General features: G+C 40.7%; 1 protein-coding gene across 1 annotated transcript in view; it reads right to left on the minus strand.

Annotated features, from left to right (window-relative positions):
* The window catches only part of LOC145987908 (uncharacterized), a 278,188-nt gene extending 265,767 nt beyond the window's left edge, over positions 1–12,421 (minus strand). The window contains exon 1 of the mRNA XM_083122713.1: positions 11,979–12,421. The gene's annotated coding sequence lies outside the window, so the exon portion shown is untranslated. The remainder of the gene's footprint in view (positions 1–11,978) is intronic.
* Between the last annotated feature and the right edge of the window lie 9,084 nt (positions 12,422–21,505).

A 21,505-nucleotide genomic window follows, 5' to 3' on the forward strand; every position in this document is an offset into this window, starting at 1 on the left:
AAACGCAGCAAACATGGCAACCGGAAGGAAATAAGCTCGATTTGGTGAAAAGGTAATCAGGTTGGCAACGCAACAAGACCCAAAAGCACTTCGTTCCACAAACGAAGTATCAACAAATGATCAGGCGCTGCACTTTTCCCTTCGTGCAGCAACATTAGCACTTCCCTCCTTCTCTCTCTCTCTCTCTCTCTCTCTCTCTCTCTCTCTGTCTGTCTGTCTGTCTGTCTTGCGCAGGCGTAAAGGTGTTTGTTTTCACCAGATATAAATCTCAAAGTGCTACTCCCGGGCGAAAGCAAGTCACGGAGAACGAAAGGACTGTGTAATTATGCAACCATAGAAAGTGACTTCGGTCAATACCGCGGAAGTACATATTCTGCCACGAAATTACTTTGCAAAAGCGTTCGTGGTGCAATGGTGGCCGCGGAAGTAGCACCAACGACATAATCAATCATGGTGCAACACCGGGTGCGTCCGATTTTTTCAATCTTGAGAAAGCTAAATACCAACAACCAAAAGATATCTGAAGTTGTCGGGGAATGAGACGATCTTCCCGAGATCGTAAATGTGTGATGCCTTATTCTTTTTACACTGCCTATGTGTATCCGTTGCACGATGCTGTCCGTGTACAGGTACTGGTGGATCCAGAACTTAGTTGGGAGGGCACCTCACCAAGAACCAATTATAACCTACGATTGCACTGTTTTATGTAAACAATACGTAGTATTGTAAACAGGAACCAAGATGACTTGATATTAGAGTATTCTTTTGCAAAAATAGGGATCCAGGGTTATTGTATGTCGTAATCCTATTTCCTTCCATCACCACGGTAAACTGAACGATAAGATGAGGAGTAAAGTGAACAAAGAAAGATACAAAAACCTATTATTTCAAGGGGCATTGGGTTCGATCTAATTTTGAAGCATATTGCACATTGGATCGGATCCAAATTTAAACTGTAGGTCCAATTCGAATCAGTCCATCATGAGTATAAATTGGATTTTAATTAAACTTAAAAAAATATTCTCGAGCCTGTTAAACTTCGTGCTAAAAGACAGAACCTAGTATTAGGCATGACCGATATAAACGTAGCAGTTGAGAAAGGCGATCGCCTCTTATCGCCCTCACCGCGGCTCCGCGCCTGTGCACCGGGCCCGTAGGTAGAACTGAGCTCCAGGGGGGGCTTTGTAAACCAAGTCCATTTTTCAAAAGTTTAATAGCATTAAATGAAGGTAAATTATGTGTGTCGGGGGTCATTAAGTTAATTTAAAATATAAAATTTAGAAATATCATACAAATACTACAGTTTTTTTTCTATATCTTCTAAAACATCTCTTGCTAATGACTGCTACTGACACCATCCCTTAATACACACTCCATACTATATTTGATGATACAGATATTTATATCATACATGTTAAAATGTACAATATTCACTTCAATCATAGTGCCTACCGTACATTCCACCCCCGGCCAAAGCAATTAAACTTGGGATCTGTTAACATTTGACGCAGATGCGGAAGGAATGTGGATAATGACGTCAAAGTCACAGATTTCTGTCAAACAAGAGACTGCAACAGGGCCAGGGAAGGTACAGATAAAGAAGGCCTCCTATGAATGAACATTCTAAAATCTAGAGAATCTTCTAAACACTTGCCGCTGCTTAGACTTCTGCTCATAAACAAGATGAACGAACGAAGTTGTAAACAAAAAAATATATTCTGTCTACATTTTCACTCTCCACCTCAAAAAAATTAGAATACAAAATAGTTTTACTTAATGTCAAGGGGGCTGGCGGCAGTGCCAGGAGGGGCTGGCGACCCTGACAGGGGGGCTGAGCCCCCCTGCTCCCTGCCTGGCTACGGGCCTGCTGTGTACAGGGGGAACTTTACTGTTTTACAACAACAATAACTACATGCAAAGTTAATAATATCTCCTCCATGTTTCCTTTTGTTCACTGCTGAATCAAAAATCGTGCTTTTTGGCCTCATAGTCACGTTGCATTCATTAGAACAGTGGTTTCCAACTTCAAAAGGTCCGAGGGCCAAAATTATATCCAGCAGTTGAAAGGCGGGCCGCATTTTGTGGGGGGGGGGGGGTTTAAAAATTACAAAAATTGTAAGTACTGAACTGATAATGTAGTACTTTCGCATGACCTAAATTTCTAAAATGAGGCAATAAAATAATGGAATTACAAATCAAAATTGTATAATTACAATTTATTTCACAAAAACCCAATACTTATTGATGAATTGAAAGAAATTAAAGACACACCATACAAATAAGAATCCTTCATAGTAAGTGTTCAATGTGAAAATTGAGTCCGATCTGCTTCTTTTATTAAAGTTGTATTTGAATTTCTGTATTTGAAAGTCTCAGAAGCTGAAGCAGTGAAGAATCTCCAGTCTGCTTCTGTAGCGGTTCTTGATGAACTTCACTGAAGAAAAAACACTTTCACACGTGTATGTGCTGCCGAACATCGACGTCATTCTTTGCCCAAAACTACGAAGGTTTGGAAAGCGTTGCTTTGAAAGGTATTTGAAAAACTCTGGCCCCTTTTCTTGCCTAGTTTGAAGGAACACATCGCCTTGCAAATCACACAATTCAAGTTGGAGAGAAGCTATTTTAATTTTCAATCTTACGTTTTTTGTGGAGATATTGCTCATTTCGATATTTGCACAAACTTTAACAAACAGTCACAGTACAATCCGAGTTGGAACACACTGGAAATCTCTTCGTACTTCGTGCGTAGTAAAACAGATCTCTATAGCGCCACTCTGTAGTTTGTTTCTGAACACAAAGAGTGAAGCCTTCAAGGAAGCGGCCGAGTTCATAGCGAAGGGATGGAATGCATGGTGTGAAGAGAAAGTTACGTCACTTTAGATTCTTCTGATTATCATTATTGACTGCAAAATCAATTCTACCTGTGATATTGTCTTTCTTCACAGAGCATCCGTTTCTTCAGTAAAAAAAGAACGTATTTTAATAAAAATAAATAAAATTAATGTATTTTACAAACTGGCTTCGCGGGCCGCAGAAAAAGACAACGGGGGCCGCATGCTTCCCGCGGGCCGCCAGTTGGAAACCCCTGCATTAGAAGATGGTAACATATACCATTACCACATATACATAACATTACCACAACAATAAATTTCTGGGCACTCAATTGAAATGCTGTAATAGTGCCTTCTAATGTCACAAAACAAAGTGAAAACCTTTTCAATGCAAGACATAATTCCATTGAGGAAGGTCAAATGAGATAGCTCAAAGAAAGACGGTTATCAAAGAAACAAGACAACTTGAGAATAAGCTTCCTTTCTTCACCTGAGACGAGAATAGCAAACACATCCATGCAGTAGGTATATAACACGACACTTTTGCTACTGCAACAAAAGAGATATAGAACCTACCTGTCACGTGGTTGCAGCTGAAACCTGAGAAAATGCCACCTCCCTTCCCTTGCGGGAAAGGGGGTGGCAGGATGAAGCAAGCACAGCTTGGAAATTGGAAACTCTGCTACTACGACGCAGAAAAGAATAACGAAGGATCTCAAACTTCCTATCCAGTACTGAGACATTCACTACCGAAATGTCCCAAACTATTGTCATTACACAGAGTTCTTACAGAAACCGGCCACATTAAATCTCTTTACTAATATATCAAAATCAGTATTTTATCTTTAACCACGTTATTTGGTGCAAAAAATATCTAATTCGATGTAGAAATTAATTTTACGAATTCCAGTTAAAGTCATTAGTGTTCCCTAAGCAGGCACGTATCCAGAGGGGGGGCTTAGGGGGCTCGAGCCCCCCCCGAAAGTTTTAGGTTTACACTAGATAAAATGAGTTTTTTTGTTTCTTGTGGTGTGAAATAAAATAATGTCACAATAATTTAAGGAGAGGAATAATTATCGAGGCAAGACGGAGAATGTTCTGTAACCCTGTTATTGATAATAGCACGTAGCCAAGATGGGGCACAGGGGGCTCGACATCTCCCCAGGAAATTTTTCAGTTTACGTTAGATAAAATTAGGTTTTTGGCTTCTTGAATAATGTGAAAATAATGTAAGGAGAAAAATAATTATCGAGGCAAGACGGAGCATGTTTTATACGCCTGTTATTGTTAATAGCACGTATCCAAGGTGGGGATGAGGTGGCTCGAGCCCCCCCAGGAAATTTTTCAATTTACACTAGATAAAATTAGATTTTTGGCGTCTTGAATAATGTGAAGATAATAAATTTATAAATCTGAGATAAATAATTATCGAGACAAAACGGAGAGTGTTCTATAACCTTATTATTGTCAATAGCATGTATCCAAGGTGGGAACAGGATGATCGAGCCCCCATTCAGGATTTTTCTCTATTTACACTAGATAAAATTAGGATTTTGGCTTCTTGCATAATGTGATGATAATTTGGGAGAAATAATTATCGAGACAAGACTGAGAATGTTCTATAACCCTGTTATTGTTAATAACACGTATCCAAGGTGGGGTTGAGGTGACTCGAGCAACCGCCCCCAGGAAATTTTTTATTTTACACTACATAAAATTAGGTTTTTGGCTTTTTGAATAATGTGACGATGATTTAAGGAGATAGACAATTATCGAGGCAAGACGGAGAAAGTTCTATAACCCTGTTGTTGATAATATTGCACGTAAACTTTTCTTGCGCTTTCGGTGTTGTCGCAGCGCACTTGAGCACTATGTAGAGACTTGTCAGCATTTGGAAGCTGCACAACAAAGGTAGCGCCACACGTAGGGCGATTCGTTGTAATTACTAATCTTTGGAAGGCGGGAGAGGGTACGTTCTTGAATGAGAGAAGGAGTCAACTACTGGCAATATTTACGAATCGTTTTATCTGCGGAACGTTCTAGAATATAATGAGGATATAAATACGCGGATTAAATTTTTCGGTTGATCTGTACAAAGAATCGATCAATGAGATTTCAGAGGTAAGTGTGACAATTCATACAGTCGATTGGTGATCAGATCAGTCAGCGTCCTCTGGTTGCTTTATAGGATATAGTGATTCGAAAATGAAGACATTGACGACAGCAGAACTTCCGGGGCCTCAGTGTAGTGCTAGTTCCGTTCGAGGGCCGAAGAGATCAAAGGTCTCTCTCTAAAGTGAATATTTCAGCAGTACCGGATGTTGGAGTGGTTTATTAAAACAGAATTAAGCTGCATGGATCAGCTGAAAATCAAAGTTTTGAGTGATGATTTAGTTTTGCCAGAACTAAATTTCGTATATGCAGTCCGAGAATTTCATGGTATAAAGAAATACCCCCCTACTGGGTTCGAAACACATTCAAACACTTAATTACCATAAAGAGACAGCCGAAAATTTTATGAATGTCGAGAAAAGAAAGCAGGAAGATGTTGCATATGTAGACATTTTAGGTGGAAATTGCAGGCTCTACCAGGACCCAAATCAGGGCTCTACCAACTGAGCCAGAGTCACCTAGCCATACTTGACTTCAACCGATTTTTCGTTAAAATATCTACGTAGTACGTGTCCTGTGTATATCAAATCGTAAGGTGTTGCCTGTATAGTGAACAAGCACGAAAATATAGGAGAGACAAGAAAACTGAGGAGCATTTCCACGGGTTGAGGAGAATTTTTTTCTGTGGTCAACAAGAACTACTACTTCGAGGTGACAATGACAGTGGCCTAATAAGGGAGATTTCACCATGTCGCCTGAAGATTAGGTTTGTGCTGCCTTTTGTGTCGCTACTGTATGAAACGTTGCTGTTGATTAGCCCATTCCAATCGGTCTGAAACCTTCCTACGTCTTGAAAATCCAAGTCACAAGGATGGAAAATTAGTCCCTTGTTAAGGTTAGGTGTGAAGGCAGGCAGACGACAGCACCCTAAAGGATCATATCCAAACCTGCAGGAAGAACACATCTTACTTCAATCTCCAATACGGAATGATAAAACTTCTGGTGAGTTGATCTTAAAAAATGTGTCCGAGATAAAGAGAGGCGTGCCCAGGATTTTCGGAAGGGAGAGGGGTTAGGCATACTATTTTTGGTGGTCAGAATAAGCATTTGATCATACTGGGAGACGAAACATTAGATGTGTTGGGAACGGAAGGGTTTTCACTGTCCATTAATTGTTTCGTGATCCACCTGTATTCGAGAAGACGTCCTTTGTTTCGTGCCGATATGACAAGACAGCGGAAGCTGTGACAGGCATTTTTGAACACTTGTGAGTGCTAAGGCCTGAATCTGAACAATTTGGTGGGTTTCTGCTTTTATAAGAGCTGCAAACATGGGAGGACAAGACACGTTAGTGGTGTTCAGGCTTTATCAGAGAGAAATATTCAAGAGCGTCTGCGTCCAGTTCGCAGCCTACAATTTGAATCTCGCGTTGTCGAGTGGATTGTCCATCCCGTGCATGTGTAACAGCTTCGTAAAGACCCTCAAAGACACCATAGATGTTTTGATTCCTGATGGGAAGAAATGGACAAACACACCTACTGAGATGGTTCCGGCACACAATGTTATTGCATGGAAACAGAGGAGTAGAGCGGTTAAAAATGTTCCGATTTCACGTTCTGATTAAAATGACAGCCTTACAGTGGCGACGGTTTAAGGGATAGTTGCTCCCCATTTTTTTGCCTCAACATTATGGCCTCTTGATGTTAAGCCTTGTCTACCAAGAGAAAGTAAACTTTCCTTGCAACGCCCTCCGCACCCCCCCCCCCCTCCGTTTTGGAACCCAATTGCCACCACTGGTATTGAACATACAATTGTGAGGTTCTTACTATACCCCTTAAAAATATGGTGTTGAGCCCCCCCCGAAAGGAATTCCTGGATACGTGCCTGTCCCTAAGTAATGATTGGTTTCATCGACTGGCATGCCATCTGGCGGGAAGTTCCAATGGCAGATGACAGACTTTCGTACGGCGAATAGTCTGAAGTTGGTGTAACAGCAACGTAAAACCAAATATAGCGATGTGATCATGCGATTCGGTTTCTTTTCATGCTTCGACAAGTGAAACGTGAGTATAGCTTGCCTCGGCTGTGTGGCAAAAAGAAGCAAACAGTTACAAAAAACAGGAAGTGAGAGTTACAAAAGGTTTGTGCCGTTTCCTCTTCTTCTTACGCTTAGGACTTTTCCTTTCTCGCGAAGGTGGAAAAATATTGGCTGTGAGATATTGCGAGCTCGATTCACTTCGGAAAAAATACAAACAAGAACAGTACGAAATCCCCTTCCTCTTTCTCGTGTTTATTGGTCGTTGGAATGTCGCGTCAGAAGCTTATGCTGTGTTTCACGAAGGTGAAATTCTTCCAATGCTACATAAATTCGAACGTACTTTCCATCCATAGTTTAAGTTTTTAGGCCGGCTAAAAAAGAAAGAAAAAGCTTCCTTTCAAGGTCGGGGCATCACTAGCTAACCGATACGCTGTATATGAATGATGATCTGATTAAATATGGTAACCATCACAAAATCGATCATGCTGTACCCGTTATTGAACATGATGTAGCCGATACATGTAGTTTAACGGATACAAAACAAACTAATGTTTAATATAATTAAGTAATACGAGTGCATTAGTACTCTCTCCCTCTCTGTTGAAATTGATGAAAGTAACTCCCGTGTCCTCGTGAAAGCTCGAACCTGGAGCTCTCGGTGGCGAAATCGTGAATCCAGCACTCGACACGCTCGTTCACCGAAGCGAGCCTATAACCTCTAGCCTCGTACTACCCTACGCTAAACCTCTACCACCACGAGAACAAGTCATGATAATATAGATTAATCTTAATTTTTTGTCCTCAGTAACTCCAGACAAACGCTAAGGCAATATCTTTAAACAAGACCATTCCTGTGTCCATTCCAAGATTGTCGTCATCTACATCGCGGTGTTCAAAAACCCACGAAGTCAACAACCTTTCTGCCACCAAACATGACGCTGTACATGTAAACTATGCAAGTTGCTTCACAAAGTGATAAAACATATTCAGCCACACACTAACTACAATTTTTGTCTTACAGGCTATTAATGTAGCAAAGAATGCAGCCAACGAGGTCAGAATGTATTATTATTCCACGTATACCTCGTCCTTTCACATGAAATTACGTGAATCGTAAATGAAACCATAAAGATGAATTTAACACTGCATTCTTTCAGTCCCCATTGTCCTATGTCCTTCCTCCTTATCGCACTAATTCTCTGTAAGTTGTTTCACATGACTGTCTGCCTCTATGCCAATTTTTAAAGCATGCAGGGCTTCCAGGAGAGGTTATCGTAGATTCACACAAAGCGCAGCGATAACAATGACGTCAGAGATTAAGTGCACTAGTGTACGGCAGACACGGAAGTATAAATATGGCCAGAACGCAAGAACAACATGAACGAAAAAACTGACAACACTTTAGGTCAGTCAAACTCCAACTAAACAGTAGTTTAATCGCAATAGTAAAGCCTAATTGTGAAGAAAGAAGAGATGCAGGTTAAAGTATGTATTTCTTTTTAAACTGGGAATAAGACAGCTAAACTATGACTACCTCTTTTTCCTGTCATTACATTGTGCCTGAAATTGCCCTTGCACAATTTCAGAAACCTAAAATGCTGCTTTAACCTTAAACTCAACTTTATAAATATGTTAAAATAGCACCAACTGATCTGCAATTTTAGTCCGAATAACAAACAGGGAACTGTGGATTACTTCGCATCAGAACACAAGCTATTATTGTCGAACCAATATCTACAAAATGTCACCAGTTTCAAAAATATGAACCAGACGTATATACACTGTAACAAGAGTGAAGAGCAAGTTCAACAATTCAAACCGAGAAATTCAGGACCAACGTTTATAAATCGAGACGAGGTGCACCGTATATTAAAATTGTCATGCTGATATTACCACGTTCACAGAAGTATTTTATTTATGTACAGTAAGATCCATGAGTATTACCGTGCAAATTGTCCATCACCATGTTCGTGCACTTTATTTGACACAATAAGAGCTTCAAGAATTAAAAGAAAACTCAAAACAAGCTGTTGACAACTTCTGCACCAACATACATGAAAATCCATCATAGGATGTAAGAGAAAAATGAATGAAAATAGTCATGGACAATTTGCACGGTAATACTCATGGATCCCACTGTAAATCACCAAGCTTACTGTGCCTAATAATTCGGCACACACAGGACATGTGCTACGTAGAAATTAGGCGTAAAACATCGGAAACGAAAAATCCGGTGGATCCAGGACTGGCTCGGTTGTTCAGTTGACCTCACAGATTCCGACGCTGACACACACGTCACTCACTACTGAAGCTTACGTTCCGGAAAAAAGTTACAGAAATATACACCTTTAGAAATCTTCCAATGAGCAACAACTGTACTGAAAAAAATGTACGACAACTAAACTTGTTTGATTGGTTCGCAAAAAAGTAACACGAATGCCACGAGTTGCCAAACTTCCTCTTTTTGATAGCATTCCCGTAAAACTAATTTGGTCAATGGCACGCACAAGAAGTACACAAATAAATGTACAACAGTTTTAAATGCCTGCGAAAGCAGAGAGGATTACAGAAATTTGTGAGCCTACGAAACTATGCACCTTTGAAAACTTCTGTAACTTCATAACGTTTTAGTACATATTTTGTTAATTTAAAAATGTAAAGAAAGGGGGATTATGTGCTCATAAACATACAACTACTTTCTTATGTGTGGTACGTACATCTATATTACCTACTGTTATCACAAATTTTTAAACATATGAGATTGCTAGAGTGCGAAATTCCCAAACCTTTGTCTATATTCCATTTCATTTCTGACTAATGAGAATTGGGACAGATTTGAGAAAATTATCATCTGACCACGAATGTAATTTTATAACAATCCACGAGCATATGCGCAACCAGGAAGTTGTTCAGATACTGAAAAATTACTTTCAATGCCATTATGGGTAGGAATATGGAATGATATTTACCCGTTTTTCTTCGAGAAAATTAAGTCGAGGCGGGTGGGAGTCTGACTCCCATAACCCCTGCTTAGGTAAGCCTATGCCGACGAGATGACGCACAAGTTCTGTCCTTTTCATATATCAGAAGCTGTGGTTTTAACACGAAAATTCTAAAGAACAATGACAGATACGATAATAGGGGCCATAAATGGTAAAATAATGTCGAAAATTGCATCGCTTTGTCAATACATACTCCTATACACAGAGCACATGTGTTAATTGTTTAATGGGCAGGCATATAAACCTGTTAAAAGACCCACATCCCTCCTTATAGTTGATGTCGACATTTAGGTACAAAATACAAGGTCCAGTTAGGAAAGTACTCTCACTTAACCATCATTATATTGCTCATTTTCTCTAGTCCAGCACCTTTTTTTTGGGGGGGGGCATTGTTTAGAAGCTTTCTCGGTGAATTCCCATAGACTGTTTCGATGATCATTACAAAAGGCACGCAGGACGTACACCAAAAGGAAAAGAAAAAAACGAACCGACAAAGTGGTCCCAATATTCCACGAATATTCTAAGCCACTGACGTTTATTCTGGCGTTCCTTTACAAGCATTTGGAAGAATTTGATGTAATATAAACAAGCTTCATTCATGTAATTAATAAATATATTTTTGTTATGCTCATACTGCTAATCAGGCCATTAGCTCATAAAGCATTACAGATAATAAAAACTATACTGCTCTAAAAAAAACTACATAATAGAACAATTGATGGTATATTTGACCACTTCCACGAAACTGAATGAAAATAGAATGACTTAGGAGTAATATTACTAGGCTATTTGCCATCTAAAATTACTAGCAGGTGCTCAATGAAGTGAAGGGTCAGCCTCAGGTGCCAGAGTACGTATTTCAAGTATTTCACTTTATCATAATGTATTTATTCCCGCAGTTGCGATCTGAAAAAAGTGGTACAAAAGCGACGTACAATAAGTATATTCTCATCATGTTGAGATTAGGGGAGGGCAAAAGATTACATATCAAACATACTTTCCACATTAAACGGTTCTATATTCTTTTTGGGGCTTCCTCGGTGGTGTAGTGATAATGCTCTCCCCTTGTAATCAAGGAGTCCCGGGTTCGATTTCAAGGAGAGTAAAGGTCTCCCCGATAGCGCAGTGGTAGCGTCGTCGCCTTGTAATCAGGGGGTCATGTGTTCGATACCCGGTGGAGGCACATAGTGGTTCAGATCCCGCTTTAAACTGTAGGTCCAGTCCCGATTAGCCTTCCTGTGCATAAAGTGGACTTAAAAACACCAACTCGATCAATAAAAAAAACGTTTAAAAATCACAACATACGCCCATTCGCAATGTGCCAGCAGAGACTTCTGAATTCGAGTCCTGGAAGAGAATTTTGTTTCTTTACATTTCCATGATGTGCGTCAAAACACAATGTAATCCCGATTATGTTCATTTACATGTTGCAAATTTCTGCTTCTAATGTCCTTTGGGAGATGAAATTGGTAAAGTTATATATAAGCTTGCAGACATTCTAAACAATAACACAAATTTGATATACACTACATAAAGGTCTAGAAACATTTGTTTAGCAAGGTAAAATAATTTCCCGAATAGCTTTTAGTTATAGGAAGACTATATCGCCGATGGAATGACCCTTTTTTGCAGTCGCAGAACGGGCTTTGTTTACCCAGACCTGGAAGAAGATGAAGGGGAAGAGCTTTTACATGTGGTGTGTGCTGATAGTGCAAGGCTAACGGTTTAGCATCGAACGGAAGTTTGCACACACACCCTTTTCCTTGTGTATGCATGAAAGTTGCTGTCAATATCAAAAATCCGGATTAATTGTTGTGAGGTACAACACTAGTCAAGCAAAAATGCCCACGCCATTGTTTCTTACAAGGGTTTGTTAACAAACGTGAGCTAGATCAGCTGACCAAGAGCAATTAGCCATTTTGGTGCTTAATATGAAACTAGTGGCATGAAAGAAGTGAACACAACAAAGAGAACGTATGACAGAATAGTACTTACCAGCAAATAACAATTTCGTGATCTTTCCAGCTCCTTTGACTTATATTTCACACGCACACGTTATATTTGGGATTCCCAAAAGCACGAAGTAAATCCAGCTACACTTTTATCACGTCTACACTCGGTTTGAAAGATAAGTATGTTTTCTCATCTTGAAGTAAAGCCTTATTTCGCTATCTCTTCACCATTCTCTACGCCAGAAACATAAATATCACAGTTGCAAGGTTTACTGATTCCACATAGCACGACAGAATTCCCTGAAATCCGACGAACACCCCCAAGTTTTCAACACCACGAGTTCTGTCAACACCGCACACAGCATGTGTGTCTGCAAGGGCCAGCTGTAGCTACACACACACACGCACACACATGCACTCACTGCAGCACGCGCGCTCACCGGCAAGCACATAACACACACCTCCACCGTCCAGACACGTACAAAGCATAACATGCACTGAAGGCACAACACAACTCACACACAAACACAAAATGCAGAGTTGCCAGATGCGCGCGCAGGAAAAAAAACTTGCGGTTTTCTCCTGGTTGCGTTTGAAGTCTACCGTAACTCAGGTGTTGCCAGTGACAATCGCTGGATTACTTTATAAAAACAAATGCCAATTGCTTTTGATGAGCTTTCCCAAGAACGCGAAGAACAGAAGCTCTGCGGAACAATAGCTTCGTTTCGTTTTAAATAACGCATTGTTGAAACAACAGTCGTGTCAAGGACTGGAATTTATGACGTTGGTATCTTGATCATCATCCTGTCTACATAGTTCGCCATTTGCACCTTCGACAATGGCACATGCTATCAGCAAATTATCAATCAATGCTTACTTTGTACAGGTCTTTAACCGCAACGGAACACAGTGGCGGACCCACGGTTTGAGTGTCCAAGTCCACTTTATGCCCAGATAGTCAGGGGCGGTGCCAGGGGGGTGCGAACACACCCCATTCAGCACCCCTTTTTCAAAACCTATGTTCAGCCGAAGGCACTAACTTTTACAATGTCATATTATGTCATGCCGTCATAGGTAAGTAAGGAAGTGAGTCCGCTGTTAATGTATATAACAAACAAGCATTGATCCCTCTCTGAAAGAGCAGCTCTATTTATTTTATTTTCCTGTGAATGCGGCAGTCTCTATAAAGATCAGCAGCCGTTGTTTTTCTTTCATCAGCATCTGGATTAGACGGAAATTAGGCTATGTACGTATTATGTAAATGAACGCATATGATAAGAAGGGTATCAAACTCACAACGCACTACGACGCAAGGGTCCCGAGTTCGAATCCTGATCAGGGCATGTGTGTTCTCTTTGAGTGTCCATTCACCAATTTTATATGCTCCCGTTTCGTATAATGAATTATCAGCACAAGATAAAGTGATTTATAACTTGGTTGCCATTTTAGGCGATACAGGAATTTTCGTTTCGCCTAATCTAGTTGAAAGCGAAATATTTTTTTATATTAGGGAAACTTATGAGAAAAACATATACATAGTTTTTGTAATGATAGCATTGTAACACAGTCGTTCTTAATTCGAATTATATCAGCCGGCCTCCGTGGCGCTACGACGCCAGGGGTCTCGGATTCGAATCCCGGCCCTTCATCAATGTCATCGTTCATTCCCATCTTCGCGATTAGCCAAAAGTGGCAGAAAAAGCGAAGTAAAATAAATCAAATGAATCGTATTATATCAGTAATATTAATAATAATAATTTATGTATATAGTTATTGACCCAAGATCATGTCTAACTCCTTCTGTTGAGAAATAGATTTTACATACAAACAGCATGATTTATAAATTGATATTTGTTATTTACAGTCGCTTTTTGACACTTTTAGCTAATCGCGACGATGAGGACTAGTGATGATATGATTAATTTGATGAAAGACACTCACAAAGAACACCCATGACTAGGCCGGGATTCGAAACCGGGACCTCTGACGTTGTACTAACCACTCTGCCACCGAGGTTGACTACATACCATGGTAGAGCAATCTCGAGACGATGCCTGTCATCGTCAATCACGAGATGAGACGAGATTCTGTCAAACCATCCTTACATACCCTATATATGCCGTCCTTATCTATGGGTGCATGTATTTGGTAGCAATTTATTGCTTTTATCTGCCTTCTTCTTCCTCTTTCCGTATTTCTTTCTTTCTACATTTTATCCATCCTTCCTTACTCTTTGTAACTCTTTCCTTTTGCTTATTCTCTCTCTCTCTCTCTCTCTCTCTCTCTCTCTCTCTCTCTCTCTTGTTGATGATTATTTATTTTTGCTCTTTGGTCTCATTTTATCCTCTATTCTCTTTCTCTTTCGGCCTTTCGTTTACTCTCTGCCCTCTTTTTCTCCCTGTCTCTCATTCGTTCACTTTGATACTCCGTCTGCCCTAGTCGTGTCTCCCTTATCGCACAACCTGAGATCAGCTTCGTATTCTGACGTCAGAAGCGGAATGTTAGGTTTGAACGTTGTTAGGTTTGGTTCTCTTGGCACAAATACACTGCAAATGTATTATTTATGTTAATAGAACTAAACAAGCCAATGAAAGCATTCCGCGGTGACGGTGGTATCGCGTTGTGCGATAAGGGAGACCCGCCTTAGTCGCGACCGTCGACTCAAGAGCGCATGCGCTGACTGGGTGAGTTCAGTGCAAAATAGGGGTGGAGAGATTGAGTGAAAATCGTCTGCTGCTGGAACACGTGAAGTTCCACACAGTAAACTCGCCTGCAAAATGCATTTAAGCCTTGTAAAAGCCATCACAAACACAACAAAGTGAGTGATAATAATAAGAACGCATACAAGCGAAACAATGATCTGAAACCTACAGAGTTGTTTCGTGCATGTTTCTACCTACTTCCCCTATCACGTGTAGATTCGTCTTCTCAAACTAGTCTCGTCTTCCGCGGTCGGACAATCTCTGTGTTCTTTTTCTCTTACGTCCATTCTTTCATTTCTGTTTCTCTCTCTCTGCTTTCCATTTTACTATAACACGTAAGCATGAATTTGAATTGTTGTTATACGTCCATTTTATTCACATATAGGTTAATCGGGACTGGATATATAGTTTAAACTGGGATTCGAACGACTGTGCAGTGTACCTTCACCCGGGACCCCTTGATAACAAGGTGACGACGTTACCACTACGCCATCGAGGAGGTCCCCGTAAGCATGAAGTCACACGATTTTAAATTATATATAATTACGTGTATATCACATGATGTTCAATGTATCAATAAAAAAATGTGTTTTGAATTGGGCTATAGTACAGGACGTTCACACACACACACACACACACACACATTGGGCCGAAATATTTTATTCGATTTCAGTTAAGAGAGTGCATTCATTATTTCATCATAGATTTTCTACAAATTATTTTGGAAAGAATACTTATTATATCGGTAATAATGAACTTATAATTTCCAAAAAAATATTTTGATAGCAATTCGTCGAATTGAAGAGAACGGTGCAAGATCAAATTATCCACCATCCAAGACTTGTATTTGTCCATTCCTCGGAGAGTGCAGGCCGTTTTGGAAGCTAAAGGCGGTCCTGCAGCTTATTAGCTACAGCATTTCGGCTTTTCTTCGCAGGTGTTTCGATGTTTTTGTCCATCCATAAGACAGAATGTTGGGAGTTCGTTTCTCTCCAAGACTTTCGATAGCAAGTAGTTGGCTTTTTAGGTTCTTGACAGAGGAAATTCAACATTGAATTACGCCGCGTACTTCCTCTGTTCGGAAGATTAGCAAAGCCGCTTTCTTCAAGCGACCGGAGGATATGAGTTCAGAAATCGCAAAGCCACAAGGCATGACTGTACGTCCCTACTCTACATATTCATATCATATCGTCCTATACATACACATGACCATGAGAATAAGTGTTGACTTGTTGTTTTAAGTCCATTTTATGCACAGAAAGGCTAACAGGGACTGGATTTACAGTTAAAAGTAGGACCCGAACCACTGTGCCATGTGCCTCCACAGGTATCGAATCCGAGACCCCTTGATTCCATGGCGACGATGTTACCACTACGCCATCGGAAAGGCTTTGTTATATCTATTTTTATTGGTGGTAGTAAATTTTCGCAGGCACTGTCAATACAAAGCTGTATGATCCACATCTAATCATGACCTTCACGTACGTTCGGTGAAATAAGTAACTATCGATTGTAGTACAACAAATGATACACAAATATTTTGCTCGTTTGGTTTACGCACTTCGTAAATATTTCTTTGGCGAGTTCGGAATCCTCGCCCCCTATAAATAAGCCTTTGAGAATGGAAGATAGGGAGAAAGAGATAGGCAAATAGTAGAAGAAATAGAGAGAGGAGAGATGGAGCGAGAAAGAAAGAAATGAATAGAGATAAATTTGAAAAAATATATAGGTAGATGGAAGAAGTAGTTTAGAGAAGGGGAAGAAAGAAATAATTCAATAAACGAATAAGAAAGAAATAGAGAGAACAAAAGAGAGAATGTTAGGAGCCATAACTACCGGAAAATAGTTTATCCATCATTGAGCTCACCGAAATTCTCTGGCGTCATCCATCTTTAGTTCATCCATCGTCCACTGAAATCCTCTGGCAATGTGAGTGACTTGAAGAAATTGCTCTGTATTTGTCATAAAATGGACACTGGGGTGGAATTGTGAGATCGTTGAATGAAAATGAAAAGTGCACGTTTTTGGAAAGCACTCCTTCTTATCGGTGCTAGCCGGTTGCGGATTTACGACCCTCCACTGGGGCCGGACGACATTTTCCCCTCTCTACCGTTAAGTTTATTGGATGTTTATCTTGCTTAGATGAGCTGATCGAGATTGGACCTACAGTTTAAAGTGGTTGATTGATAGATTGATTTGCTTTATTTACTTTGCTTTTCTTTTGCCACTTTTGGCTAATTTGCGAAGATGGGGGTGAGTAATGATATGATGAAATTGATGAATGGACATTCACAACCATCCATGCCCAAGCCGGGATTCAAACCCGGGACCCCTGGCGTCGTAGCGTGTTGTGCTAACCACTCCACCACGGGGCCGGCAGTTTAAAGTGGGATCCGAACCATAATGTAATGTGACCACCTAGAATCGGAACCGGAACCCTTTGATTGCCGAGTGGTGGTCGCTACGACATCGTGGGGGATTGATTGCACTCATTACATAGTCATTCATCGTTCTCAGCCTTAGTCGACAGATTTTTCGTTCCAACCTCCATGTTTTCCGATCTAGCTTCATGTTAGTGTAGGATCCACTTAATTTAATATTATCTATCATCTGATAAAATTTTTCTTACGAGATCTCCTTCCCCGTTATTCATTCCTGAAGGAATGCACAATACACATGCTTAAATATGTCGCCAAGTAATCAATGGGACCCGACTTTGATACCAGGTGGTTCGGATTCCACTTTAAACTGTAGGTCCAGTCACAATTAGCCTTTCTGCGCATTAACTTGACTTTAAACAGAAACTCAACACACGCACATACACACGGACACCTTTGTTATTCCACTGCAAATTCGTCTCTATGATTTCACGCTGAAGTGATAGGTGACACTTGCGATACAAATCACTTGGGAACGAACCAATAAACAGCAATATTTCACACAGCGGCATGCCACCGTATTCCAGTGGTTAAACCCTCAAGTGACACGAGAACGTGTCGCTTGTCGCTTTGCTGTGAGGCAGCATTACCACGAGGCCCTAGACAATTATTGTCTTCAAGGACCCTCACTTCATTTCACACTTATTGGTAGTTTAATATGTTTCAGGAGGTTATGAACACCCCCACCCCTCCCGCCACATCTCGCTCGTGATTTAGCCTTTCTTGAATTGATTCTGCAAATTCAACTTTCACGCTGCTGACAATAACATGGATGCAGCTGGCAACCATGCGCACGTAATGTTACGAACCTGACCCGATCAGGGACGAAAACAGCCGAGAAGATAAGTTTTTTGTTCCCGCACTTCTATTCTTCCGCTCCTTTACCTTCTTTGCCCGGGGCGAAAGTCGGCAACACGAAAAGTACAGGACGGGCAGAGCAGGTACGTATTGTTCCGTTGACGCCCAGGCAGGTTTTTCACAGACACACACAGGCAGGAAAATAGAAATAAAAAGAAAAAAAAGTGCGGGGAAAAGAAGAAAAAAGATCCTCGTCTGATGTGTTCAGCGTAGATGGTCGATTGGGCTTGTTAAGTAGGTTGACCTACGGGCGGACTTTTTCCCATGAAGGTTGGGCGGAGGGGGGAGGGCGTTACCTTGTCTCGTAAACCTGCGGAGCTGTTTTCCGAGGTTATAATATGTCATTAAGAGTGGAAAAGTGATCTTTACGCAGGTAATTAATAATATGAAGAAAGTATGGTTCTTCGCGGGGACTTCAAGAGAACAAACAATGGACGTAGGAACCTGTTTAAGAGAGGAACGGTCTGTCTGGCAGTTGGAACCGTGCGAATTTATCTGCAGTTTATCAGCCGAAGCGAAGAAGGGTGGTGAAGGTGAGGATGATGCTTTTCTTTGGCGGATATGCGTGTGACGGTGTCAGTCCTCCCTCTCTAAAGAGATGACAATAATTGCCAAATAGAATAACCGTGAAATCAGGGTGCAAAAATCCTGGGTGCTACCCTAAACAACTCTCCGCACCATAAATTTCCGGGGAGGGCGAGAGTTTCTATCATAAGAACAAAAATAAGCAATTAGTTTTGATTCCATACACAAAGATCGAAGAATTATGTCCAGGCCCGTAGCCAGGCAGGGGCCAGGGGGGGGCTCAACCCCCCTGGAACTACCATCAGCCTTCCCTGGCACTGAGGTCAGCCCCCTTGACATTAGGTAAAACTATTTTGTGTAATTTACTTGCAGCGAAGAGTGAAAATGTAGACAGCAGATATTATTTTGCTCACAACTTTGGTGAAGGATAAATTCAGGGAGCAAATTTTCTTCTCTAGATTTTAGAAAGTTTCTTCACAGGGAAGCTTCTTTATCTGTACCTTCATTGCCCCTGTTACGACCTCCCATTTATACAGAAATCTGTAACTTTGATGCAGTGACGTAGCGCAGTTCTCTGCTCCCCTGCAAGTAAAATATTTGGGCCTCCATCAGTGTAAAAAAGAAACATCGAGATGATGCCAGAGGGGGACGGACGCACAATAGTTAGCAAACTCCCCCCAAAGTTGTAAAATGAATTAACTTTAACCCTTCCTTCCCTTCTTTTGTCATAGACTTAGGCTATATATCAGTTTAGTAGTTTATCGAAACTAAATCTGAGTGGTCTGAATCTCTGATAAATAACTGGATGAAGAAATTAGAAATAATTTCTCTTACTTCAACGCGGTGGCACAGCCAGGATTCTCTTTTAAGGAGGGTGGAGGCTTCACACAGCCAACTATTTTGTTCGTGATCCTTTGTATTTTTTGTTTGAAACGTTTTTTTTATGTAGGTTACATATAATAGACATATATTTAAAAAACACTGTTTGGGGAAATTGTTTAAAGGATAGTAAACACTCCTTTTTTGGACTTAGAGGTGGATGCACCTTCAGCCCAAAAAGCCATCCTCTGGCTATGCCAGGCCATGATTCAACGTAAGAGCCGCTCGCATTACGCTTCTAATACTAATAGTGAGTTACATACTCAAGCAAACTTATCATTTCAGTTTTGGGGGTTGAACTGGGCCTCTACATTGTCGATGGTGACCTAATATCAAAGGGTCAATTGCAATCTGCTGCTAAGAAATAGAGGCGGACTCAAGTCTTGAGAGATAGAAAATTAAGCAGCGACTGGACTACATTCACTGAAAATTTGTCATTCGATGAAATGCCGATTGGAACATTGTATACCCTACGTGGCGGAATTGGGACTACTGGACCTAAGGGCAAAGGGAAAATTGCCTTTGGGCTCAATATCCTGAGTTTTTGGGCCCCTTGAAGTGGGAAATTTATCTCAGATCTTATTCCAATTTAATACTGAGGCTTGGGGGCCCCCTTGAAAATATTTAAGGGGAAGTTACATTTTCAATATCACGTAATACGAGTGATAATAAAAAAGGTCATAAATTATCAAGTTTGTTTGTTTAGGTATTGTGTAACAATAAGGCATCGACTGGTAGAGCAACTGAACATTTCTTCGTAACTGTAGACGATTGGCACACTACTACTATTACAAAAATCACGTAGCTATAAAGGTATGAGATGAGGGAAGCTTCCTATCGATTGCCATATATGAGCAAGTAACTTAATTCTGAATTTCGGAGGAGATCCATAATGTCAAGTTGCGCGGGCCCCTCTGGCTGAGACAACACACCACTGCTTTTAATCGCAGACGTCCTCGTATATGTTACTGGGAACCAATATTCTGTTTCGTAAATCAATTTTTTAAATTAGCGATAGTAACTGCTGAATTTCTGGGATTATATAAAATTTCAGGATCACAGAAAGAGAACATAGCGGGGGGCCCCTACAGCATTGCGGGTGTTGCGGGGGCGTCTGCTACGCCACTGCTTTGATGTCATTTTGCAAATTCCCTCCGTAATCTGCGTCAAAGGTGAACAACTCACAAGTTTTGGAAACGAAGGGGAGTTTTATTGTTTAGGCCGGAGAGTGGAATGTACGCTAGGCACTATGATTGAATATTGTCCATCTTTTCATGGGTGATATAAATATCTGCATCATCAAACGTAGTATGGAGTGTGTAGTAAGGGATGATTTTAGCAGCAACCAATTAACACTTCAAGCGATATTTTAAAAGATATAGAAAAATGTAGTATTTGTGTGATATTTCTCACTTTATGTAACTTAATGACCCCCTCCCACCACATCTAATTTACCTTCATTTAACACTGTTAAACTTTTGAAAAATGGACTTGATTTACAAAGCCCCCCCCCCCTTATAACCCGTGAGCCCCCCCTGGAGATCAATTCTGGCTACGGGCCTGATTATGTCTGTCTCTCTTTCAAGAGATCGTTAACAGATCTACACCAATAGCAATACATGCACACAGTAGAGGCAATTCAGTGCCAAAACGGGGAGGGGGGAGAGCAAGGATATAGTGGAACCACAAACAAAAAGCCCGCGCGGATGGAGGGGGAGAGTGAAGCATCTTCCTTGTGGCCTGAGCTGAACGGAAGAAGGGAGAGGTAGCTGGCGACTTTTCGAGAAAGGTTCTTTTCCTTGTGGTCGCTCTATAGTTTACTGCTTTTAGTGCAGAGACGAAAGTGGGGTGGCAACTGGATGCCCAGTCTGGAATTTGAACCCGGGACCTCTGGCGTCGTAGCGCGATGTACTAACCACTCCGCCACGGAGCCCAGCTCAAATACAAAGAATAAAACCATTTCAACTAGGTATTTTGTATTTTACTGATAATTTTAACCAGTTGGTAAAGTAATAAGTGTGTTGCAATATGTATATTTTAAAATATTTAGTAAGTTACTTGCTTGTGCAATAACATAATAAATATGTGCATCATATAATAATTCATATATAAATATCAGTCTTCAATGATTTCGCACCCTGTGTGAAATGATATAAGAGCGAAAAGGA

The sequence above is a fragment of the Lepisma saccharinum genome, chromosome 5, assembly GCF_977018435.1.
Source record: "Lepisma saccharinum chromosome 5, izLepSacc3.1, whole genome shotgun sequence".
NCBI classification, from domain to species: domain Eukaryota; kingdom Metazoa; phylum Arthropoda; class Insecta; order Zygentoma; family Lepismatidae; genus Lepisma; species Lepisma saccharinum.